Consider the following 11,510-nt stretch of genomic DNA (forward strand, 5'->3'; position numbering starts at 1 on the left):
TCCGGATTGCGCAATATGTTTCCAGAAGTTCCGAATAAGAGGAAAGAGCATCTTCAAAGTGGGGGCTCAATCAATAGATGAAGTTGTTCCACTGGGGCGTTTTCCGTAAAGTGTTTTTCAATGCTATTACATCATTCAGTTAACTGGGCAGAGTTGACAAACAGCAGGTCAGTTTTATTTTGAGATAATTCTGGGCAGGTCGAGGTAAGAACAGTTAATTGATTATTATTTATCAGATCCATTGTGCTGTACACGTATATTTTAATATAATGGCGGTCAATGTCTTACGAGGGCGCGGGCAGACGGCTGGTTTTCCAGTCGTATTCGCGATAGCCTGTTGATGCGCGGAACATGATGCACAGTGACCGGAGAGAATGTGATTGGTTGAGCGGGAGGCATAGGGCCTTGGAACATGCATGAAGTAGTTTATGTCTCACACTAACACACATGGATATTTAATTAATTTGTTAACGAAAAAATCGTGCAAGAATTGGAGTATGTATATCTTCAGTTCAGGTGGAACGTCAGATAGGAGGACACCAGGCGTTTGTGATTTTGGATTTACAGCTTAAAATCTGGAGCAGGTGTTGAAGACTCGAGAAACTGAAGTGATGTGTTGTTAAGTGAGAACGAATTCCATAAACCAGAAGACGCTAGAAGAGGAATTAGGTCATTCAGTCACTCGATGCCGCCATCATGGCTGATTTATTATCCCTTTCAACGCTATTCTCCCGCTCTTCCTTAACATTTGAAGCCCTGATTAACCAGAATGCTCTAAAACTTGGACTTAAATGCAGCCAATGACTTTAGCTACACAACCCACTGTACCTATCGTGTCCACAGATTTACCGTCCTCTGGATAAACATTTTTTCCCTCTCGTCTGTGTTCCAAAGGGGCGTCGCTTAATTCTGAGGCTGTCATCTCTGGTTCTACACTCCTTCCTCTCTACATCCTCTTTATGCAGACCTTCCGAAGTTTTAGATCTCCACTCATTATTTTAAACTGCCGCGATTACAGATTCGGAGCTATCATTTCGCAGTCATTGGTCACAATGCAGCTTCTTGCGACACGTGACACGGTAGAGAGGCCGCAGTTCAATCCCATCACGCGCAACATCCTGGAAAAAAATAATAAAAAACGAGAATGTATAAAACAGGAATATAGCTTCCATGACCGGCATTGTAATGGCTCGCACTCAATGGAGGAATTGAGAAAATACATACTATGAAATTAGTTGAATGTATAAAATGGTAAATCTAAATTGCTTATAGCTTTCCTGATGTTCGACATTATTACCGTGAAGGGGCTGAAATCGTGCTATTTCAAGGGCAATTTGTATTTACTATATGAAGTTGGGAAGGTGAACTGATGTGACGTCAAAGCAAAGCGAAGTTGGGCCGAAACAAAATTATAACTCATCTATATTGTGGGCTTCCATTTGCGCTGAAACCAGTTAGCTTCCGCTAGACAGAACAAGGACAACAAACTTCCCAGTAACATGCTGGTACAGCAGCCGAACTGGAACATTAATTAGAGTGAAAACACGGACCAAGGGGGAAAGGGAATGGATGTCGGGATCGGCTGCCATTGCAGTATCGCTCCAAAGGTGGAAGTAATGGACAATTAGAGAATGGATCTCGATACCCGGGTGATGTAAAGTGCAAGGTAAAACACATTTTACAGAGGGAAAATTACCAAACAATTTAACAGGAAAGCAGAGTATTTTACTGAAAGAAAGGGAAAGGAATCTGGTAGAAACACAGGTACTACTTGAAAATGGAAAAGTTTTCAGGGAGTTTCGTTTATTAATTTTCTCGGAAAGCAATTGTGGGTTTATTTCCATAATTGTAAATTTATTCGACGCTTTCATCTGAGCTGAATAGTTTTCTAAAACATTTCAAAACTAAGGTAGCGGGGGAGAGCAGAAGAACTTTCACCTGCTCTCTGAATCTGGTCTGGGTCACTCCGTAGATAAAAGTATTTGTGCAGCTGCTGAAATTCTGAATCACAGAACCCCAAAACTGTGCCTGAAAAAGCCGGATAGACATTTCCAGGTCTGTGTAGAGGCATCGCATGAGAATGAAGACCAGAGTGGTTGTCGCCCAACAGAGAAGGAAACTCGCCGACAGGCTGAAGAGCAGAATGATGGATTGTCTCCGACTCTCCATCTCCGGATCTCGCTGTTTCCCGCAATTTTCCCGTCCCTTCAGCCCCCTGCGGACTCTGCTCGCCGCCAGTATCTGTCTGACGGTCAGAGCATTGAGGGTCAAAATGAGGGAAAAAGGAAGTAGCGGATTCAACAGACGGTCCACCCAATAAAACCCCTCAAACGATCCTGGAGAAGGAAGTACGAGCCTATTGAAACAGACCCAGTTACCCCTCATCAAAAATGCTACTCTTTCAATATACAGGAAATAAAATGGTACGTTTTTTAAACAGAAACCGATAAATACTGCGCCAATCACCAAACCTGCAATTTTGGGGATGCAGTATTTCGTTTTAAATTTAGCGGAGCAAATGGCCACAAAGCGATCGAAAGTGAAAGCGACAGTAAACCACACGGAACAGTCAACGGCCACGTGACACAGGACGTAGTGGACAAGGCAGAACGGAGCTTTGTCCAGGACTCCGTAATTAAATCCGTATGCTCGACTCATCTGGTAGAACAGGACTTCGATAATCACCACCATTAGATCCGCCGCAGCCATCGCCGCCAGGTACCGCGTGACACATTTGGAGAGACCGCAGTTTCCTCGGCTGAGAATGATGATTGCCACAAGGTTAACTACAGTGAAAGAAAAAGGACCAAAAATAAGAATAAACAATCTCAAACGCTGTTTTGCGTGGAAATACAGCCATGATTTGTTCACTTGAAATAAAATCCATCGTTCATCTCTGCTGGACATTATCAGAGGAAATAAAAACAAATACCTGTGTTATGCGGTTTGTTTGAAAACCTGATGGCAGAATCAAGCGCTTTGCAGGAGCACCTGCTACATTCTCTCCTCACGTTCACCGATGCAGCAGCGATGAGTAGAGTCCAGGAATGATCGAGCACAGAAACGCGCCCTTCGGCCCATAATTCCATGCCGACCGGCACGACCATCTGAGCTGGTCCCGTCTATTCACGTTTGGATCACATCTCCCTAAGGCTTTCACATTTGTCAAACTGCCCAGGTGTATTTTAAATATTGTTAATGATTCTCTATCGCCCATTTCCTTTGTCAGGCTGTTCAACACACAGAGCAACTTCCATGTGAGAAAACGTCTCTCAGAATCCAACTACATTTCTGCTCTACATATTTACCCCCTTTTGCTCACGATTACCCAACGATTACCCAACCCCGCGGAGATGAATGACAGTATCTATACATTATCATCCGCCAATCACCTGCCTGAAGGAATAAAATGCCACTCGGCCGAACCTCTCCCTGTAACTCAGGTCCTGGAGTCCCTGCAGCATCTTTGTAAATACTGTCTGCACTCTTTTCAAGTCAAGTCGCTTTTATTGTCATTTCGACCATAACTGCTGGTACAGTGCATAGTAAAAATGAGACAACGTTTTTCAGGACCATGGTGTTACATGACACAGTACAAAAACTAGACTGAGCTACGATATAAAATAAAATCACAGAGAAAGCTATACTAGACTACAGACCTACACTGGACTGCATAAAGTGCACAAAACAGTACCGGCATTACAATAAATAATAAACAGGACAGTAGGGCAAGGTGTCAGTCCAGGTTTCGGGTATTGAGGAGGCTGATAGCTTGGGGGCAGAAATTGTTACATAGTCTGGTCGTGAGAGCCTGGAATGCTTCGGTGCCTTTTCCCAGACGGCAGGAGGGAGAAGAGTTTGTAGGAGGGGTGCGTCGGTTCCTTCATAATGCTGTTTCCTTAGCGGATGCAGCGTGTAGAGTAAATGTCCGTGATGGCAGGAAGAGAGACCCCGATGATCTTCTCAGCTGACCTCACTATCCGCTGCAGGGTCTTGCGATCCGAGATGGTGCAATTTCCGAACCAGGCAGTGATGCAGCTGCTCAGGATGCTCTCAATACAACCCCTGTAGAATGTGATGAAGATGGGGGGTTGGAGATGGACTTTCCTCAGCCTTTGCAAAAAGTAGAAACGCTGCTGGGCTTTCTTTGCTATGGAGCTGGTGTTGAGGACCAGGTGAGATTCTCCGTCAGGTGAACCCCAATATCAGCGTACTTCTGCCTTTCCTATAATACGGCGTGCAAAACTGTTCACAGAACTACAAGCACGGTATCTCCAAGGAGAGGGGTAGTGTAATTGAAGTGCGCGTCTACGTTTCTTTCCGAAAATCTGAGTTACTATTCGATTGCAAGGTCAGATTCTGAAACCAAGATCTCGCACCCCAGCCACCTTCCATCCGTTTTATTTTACTGATTCGGGTACAAACCATTGCTTTGAGCAGAACATTGTTACACGGTTTGGAAAGTGCGCGGTACTTTAAGTGTGTTTTTTTTTTCATCTGTAACATGCATGTCGAACAATGACAAAATATAACACACAACACAAGTAAACGCAGCTAGGCAGTCACCTCTGACAGGGAGTATTCCGAAGTAAAATGTCCTGACTGAACGGCGTTGGTAGCTTCTGTCTTTATTGTTACCACTTTTGACAAGGTTGTAACTTGAAACAATGACGATTCAAATATGTTGAAGCTCTAAAATGTTTCAATGTAAATGTGGTACGTTTAGTATTTAGCACATTTATGGATTATATTCAGTAATACAGTTAATTTCGGTGTATTTCATAATCATATTAACAAAGATTTGAAAAACAATATTTACGGAGTGACCAATTTCAGTTCTGGCGCATCTGAGAAGGAACAGTGCTGACACCAAGAAACATAGATCCGAATTTGGGGACTGGAAAAACCTAGGAATTGTCAAAGAGCAGAAAATGTCATAAACGTCCTATAATTGAACAGTGCTGGGAGGGGAAAAATAGGAGGGGAACCTTTCAGAAAGATGGAAGAGAAATTTTTGGTGGAAATTGGTAAATTTGCACTTGGGCACTCAGCTGCTGGAAGATGCGTGCGTGAGTTTTTGCGGACAGACAAGAGTCTCTGGATCACAGCCATGGAGGCGCATCGTTTATGGTGAAATGGAATCCTATCGCACGGCCGCGCCATTGGAATCCCTGTCTTCAGCTGAGCCTCTATCATCATTCCCTAACAAGCCGGCCTCGGTGACGAAGCACAAGGCACTACCCAGTTGCTGTAAAGCCTCATTTGTTTAACAAATTTCCTTTATGGATGGAGAATATTCGCCTTTATCTGGATCTTATGTGACTGTAGACACAAGAATCCCGTGGATTGTCACGTTAATCCTCTGTACGGGAAACCCAGGGGGGCCGTAATAATATCAGAATTGCCTGTGATACCCACTTCCCGTGAGTCCGAACAGGAAAAGGGAACAGAATTTCACAAGTTGAAATCAAAGCTATTTACTGTGAGTATAAACGCCAATCTACTGCTCAAGTGACAGAGTTGGAAGGAATGCGGTCCGCTAATGACGGGAGGTTTCGATAGACATGGACTGTGTGTGTTACGTCCGTGCAGGTCGAAGTCTCACGTCACAACTGAGAAGACTACAGGCAGTTCCAGTGACAAGTCTGCATGAACCAGGTTAAAATATTAACAGGGCGCAGGAGATTGAGAGGAACGAGGCGGCATTTTAGGGATTTTTAATAAACACCGATTAAAATCACATCAGCAGTAGCTGAGAGTGGCGTGAGGTCTCTGTTTCAGTATAAGTAATCGAAAGGCACTTACCCGGGATGCCGACAATTACAATCACTGTGTAACAAATAGCCCTTTCTTGGAGCATTGTTAATCCAGGACTGTTAGTATTTACAGTTCTGCGCCGAGTGTTCCCAATTTCTAAATGTCATAAAAGTTGGAAACAGCCAGTAAATAAACTCAAACAGTTATAACAACGCCCAGAGAGCAAATTTCTTTTACGTCTGTAGAGTAAAACTCTTCACGGATCACACGTTGTTGAGAGTCCACCGCGTCTGGATGTTTCCGTCCTCAATGTAGCTGAAGCTCAGAATGACGTACTTTTATAGAAAAATCGGTCATCAATAATGAAAACAACTTGCACAGTGACTGGTAATAATTACCGCTAGTTAGCAAAAATATCTCTGCTCTAACGAACCGGAATGCCATTGGGGAAATAACACGCCTGATTTCATTGAACTGAACGCAACACCTGTCATGAAGCCTCAAGAGACGGCCGATGCTGGGATCGCAACACCAGATGCGATGTTGTCAAACTACTCCGTGTAATGACAGGACATTATCTGCGCATCGCTGGTGACGACAGTAGTCTGTAATCCTGTGGGTGAGTCCACCTCATCAGCGCTGATTCCACTCTCACATTGCGAGTGGAGTCTCTGTCTTGTTACTTCCCTGTGATGACGCACCTTTCATGTGATTCACTGTCACTTTGCTTGCGGTGATTTATTTTTTACTGGACATTAACATGAATGATTTCTGGCGCAAACCCTCACTGTTTGCACTGTTAGCGGAGTCAGTCGCAAACACAGATGTTGGCGAGTATGCGGCGCGAAATGCAAACCAATGACCCCAGCATTACAGACATTGTCCGCTGCTGTACCAGACAGAGAAAAACAGAAAACATTCTGTCAACATCGGTTTTTATGCAAATAAGTACCAGTAACGATATTACAGAGGCACCAGATGATTTTCGAAGTTAGATTTCAGAAATAAATTAATTCAGGGAAAAAGTACATATTAAGGTGCTAAACAGAGATGAACTGCGCAGTGGAACATCAATACGCGTGCACAGCGAAGTATCAGGATATAGAAATAGAGCTGTTCCTGAAACACGTTGTTCTCGTGTTTAGACAGAGAAATATGGAGAAGCAGGGGACAGGGGTTCTTTGACATTTCATAAAACATGATTTACAACAGGCCAATTGCGTCACTTCCGCTACAGCACATCAGGAACAGAGTGACGGTCCAAGGAGAGACGCTTTCGAAAGAAAGCAACATTCTGAAACCAGCATCAGTAACTGAGATTTTGGCCGTACAGTGGTTTGGAATTACAGCTGTTTCTATATCTGAGTGCCGGGGAAAGGGGATTAATGGTATATCAGGGAGCCTTCTGGCACTAACTGTCGAACCCCTTTGTATGTGCATGAGAATGAAATGGTTAATTGTGTGCAGCGCTCTCCTCCTCGAGGACAGGTATACTATGGATTCTATGAAAGCGAAGATAAGGTGCCTCCACCCAGAAGGTCATTTGTCCATATTCCTCAGCTGACACAGTCCACATGACAAGTTCCTCCAGCATCGTGCAGGCTCCTCATTGATTCTTTTACAGGAGTTTCTCAGCTTGTTCAAGGCCAAGTCAGGAGCCGCCGAATTCAAAAGTTAATTCCAAGTAGCTTTGTGGAATAAAATGTTGTTTTGCCCATTCATTGCTTAATTCACTGGCTAGAGTTGCACAAAAATGCGGTAATTATTTCTGGCTACAGCAGACTATGAGAGAAATGGTTAGTGTCCCATACTGATGCCACGCCAGACCCAGACTGATGGAAGTACCCTTACCCCGCTGGGGAACATCCCGCAGTTGCATTCGGTAACCGAGTCACAAAGCACAGAATCATGGAGAAGTCCGGCACTGAAACGGGCTCCTCTGCTCATCCGGCAGTGCGGAACTGATCCTCTCCCTAGTCCCGGGGACATTGCACCTGGACCATGCCGTCCATAACCCTCCCATTCGTGTCGGATCCAATTTCCTCTTCAATGTTGAAATCTGTCCCGCATCCGCCATTTCCGTTGGAAGCCCGTTCCACACTCTCGCTGCCTCAAGAAGATGTCTCGCCGCATATTGCCCGGATATATTTCACCTTTCACCCGTAGCTCACTACTCTAGTCAAACCTCAGTGAAATACGCCTGCTTATGTTTACGCTATCCATACACTTCATAAACTGGAACTTCTCTTCCAAAACGTTCCCTCTTCCTCCAACGCTTGAGGGAACCCGAACCTGTTCCTAAACGACTTAATCTTTTGCTCTAACTCCGGCCCTGCAGTCCCGGCATCATCCTTCTAACTTCTCTATGCACATTGATGTCGTCCATGCGAGTACGTGTCTAGAACAGACATTCAATACTCGATATAGGACATTGCCAACGCCTTATACAACTTCAACACAGCATCACAGCTCCTGTACACATTACTTTGATGTTTGAAATCAAGTGTGTCAGCAGTTCTCTTTACGACCCGATCTGCCTGTGAAGCCACTTTCAGGGAATTATGAATCGGTCTTCCCAGGTCTCTCTGTTATACCACACTACTCAATGCCCTACTTTTTACTGCGTAAGACCTACCACGGTTTGTTTCTCCACCCTCCCCCCCAAACTGATACACCACACATTTACCTGTATTCAAGACCATTAGCTGCTCTTGCTGTTTACTGCTCATCCAATATTTGTGTCATTTTCAAATCTGCAGATTCAGTTTATCATCTCATGAGTCAGATCACAGATACATATGACACACAACAATGGACCCAGTGCAACACCTGCGGTACACCAGTAACTACAGGACCAGTTAGAGAGGCCACCGTCTCCCACCACTCTCTGGATTCGGCGTCGAAGACAGGGGTTCCCATTGTTTTTATTGTTTTTATTGCATGGAGTTCTTTCACCATTCTGCCGGTCGCTCATAGATTCAGTCACCGGAGTTTCTGAGCTTACTCAAAGCCAGATCAAGAGCCGCCAAATTCAGAGGTTAAATCCAAGTTGCTTTTTGGAATATAATATGTTGTTTTGCCAAATCATTGCTTAAGACTGACTAGAATTGCACAAAAGTGTGGTAATTATTTCTGCCTACAGCAGACTATGAGAGAAATTGTCAGTGGTCCCATATTGATGCCTCGCCACACCCAGCCTGACGGGAGTACCCTTACCCCGCTGGAGAACATCCCCCAGTGGCATTTGGTCACAGAGTCATCGAGCAGTACGGCACCGAAACAGGCTCTTCTGCTCATCCTCCAGCGCCGAACTGATCCTCTCCCTAGTCCCGTGAACTCTGCACCTGGACATGCCGTCCATACCCCTCCCATTCGTGTCGGATCCAATTTCCTCTTCAATGTTGAAATCGGTCCCGCATCCGCCATTTCCGTTGGAAGCCCGTTCCACACTCTCGCTGCCTCAAGAAGATGTCTCGCCGCATATTGCCCGGATATATTTCACCTTTCACCCGTAGCTCACTACTCTAGTCAAACCTCAGTGGAAAATGCCTGCTTGTATTGACGCTATCTATACCCTTCATAAACTGGAACATCTCTTAAAAACCTTCCCTCTCACTCCAACGCTTGGGTGAATGCGAACCTCTTCCTAACCTACTCAAACCTTCCCTCCAACTCCCCTCCTCATGTCCCGGCATCATCCTTCTAATTTTTCTACGTACTCCGTCAAAATTATTGATATCGTTCATGCAGGTTGGTGACCAGAACACATACAATACTCGATATTAGGCATTACCAACGACTTATACAACTTCGGCATAGCATCACAGCCCCTGTACTCGTCGCTTCGATGTCTGAAGGCCGATGTCCCTATAGTTCTCTTTATAACCCTATCTGCCTGCGACGCCACCTTCAAGGGATTATGGGTCAGTCTTCCCAGGTCCCCCGTTATACTGCAGTACTCAATGCCCCCCCCCCCACCTTTTACACTGTAAGTCCTATCACGGTTTGTCCTCCCAAAGTGATACACCACACACTGACCTGTATTCAAGACTATCAGCCACTCTCGCTGTCTACCACTCATCCAATTTTGGGATCATTCGCAAATCTGCAGTGTGAATTTATCAGACTGTCGGTCAGATTGTTGATCTATATAACACACAACAATGGACCCAGAGCAGCACCTGCGGTACACCAGTAACTACAGGCCTCCAGTTAGAGAGGCCACTACCTACTACCACACTCTGGATTCTGTCTCTAGGACAGGGTTTCCAATATTTTTATTGCACGGAGCCCTACGATTAACCGAGGGGTCATTGGATACAAGAAAGGGAACCCCTGTTGTAAGCCAATGTTGCATCAAATTTACTACCGCTTCCACAGTGCCAAAAGACGGAACACTCCGGACCAACCTCTCAGGCCGGAATTGACAAAGGCTTTTTCTAAAATCTAGGCGGACATACACCACCGCCATTCCTTCATCAGCTTTCCTGGTCAGCTCCGCGAAAAACCTTGTAAGATTGGTGAGGAATGACTTCACACGCAGAGACCTATTCAGACCCGGTCTAACCAAATATTTACATCTTTGATCTCGTTAAATATTTGCTAATAATGTACCCACTTCTGACGCCGCGTTCAAGGACTTAGTCCCAGAAACTTTCTTAAGTAACAGAATTCATTTGCAACCATCCAGTTCTCAGACACCTGACCCGTGACAGACCTCGGCAGACGCAAATGCGGTGGAACCAACACGCCGGCAGATTGTGAGAATGAAAGCATGTTGAAATTTGATTTTGAGTTTTACAATAATGAACCGTAAGACGAGGGAATGCGCACCAATCATCATAGAGAGATCAGATGTAGAAAGAGTGAGCAGCTTTAAGGTCCTGGGTGCCAAGATATTTGAGGATCAAACCTGGTCCCAGCATATTGATGTAGTCATTAAAAAGGCAAGACAGCGGCTGTACTTTATTAGGAGTTTGCAGCGATTTGGCATGACAGGCTGCATCACTGTCTGGTGTGGAGGGGCTTCTGCACAGGACCGTAAGAAGCTGCAGGAGGTTGTAAATCTAGTCAGTTCCATCTTGTGTACTAGCCTACAAAGTATCCAGGACATCTTTAGGGAGCGGTGTCTCAGAAAGGCAGCGTCCATTATTAAAGACCTCCAGCACCCAGGGCATGCCCTTTTCTCACTGTTACCTTCAGGGAGGAGATACAGAAACCTGAAGGCACACACTCAGCGATTCAGGAACAGCTTCTTCCCGTCTGCCATCCGATTCCTAAATGGACTTTGAAAGCTTTGGACACTACCTCACCTTTTAATATACAGCATTTCTGTTCTTTTTTAACAAATTTTGATGATCCTTTCACTTGTTTATTATTATGTTTTAATTTATTTATTATTATCTCTGCTAGATTATGTACTGCATTGAACTGCTGCTGTTAAGTTAACAGATTTCACGTCACATGCCGGTGATAATAAACCTGATTCTGATTCTGGTTTGCTAATATGGGCTTGGACTGCGCTATAAATCTCCGCACTGAGTGCAGTATTGATCCGGTTGCATGGCGGCCCGGTATGGGAACACCGATGTCGCAGAACGGCAACACCTGCACAAGGTAATGGATGCGTCCCATCCCATCACAGGAAAAGCCCCACACACCCGACAGGTGAAAACACAGGAAACTAGCGACACATCTACAACGTGTAACGTCACAATGAAGCAGATGGCGTAAGCAGGAGCGCCCACCTTCCA

Source organism: Hemitrygon akajei, unplaced genomic scaffold (assembly GCF_048418815.1).
Source record: "Hemitrygon akajei unplaced genomic scaffold, sHemAka1.3 Scf000054, whole genome shotgun sequence".
Taxonomy (NCBI): domain Eukaryota; kingdom Metazoa; phylum Chordata; class Chondrichthyes; order Myliobatiformes; family Dasyatidae; genus Hemitrygon; species Hemitrygon akajei.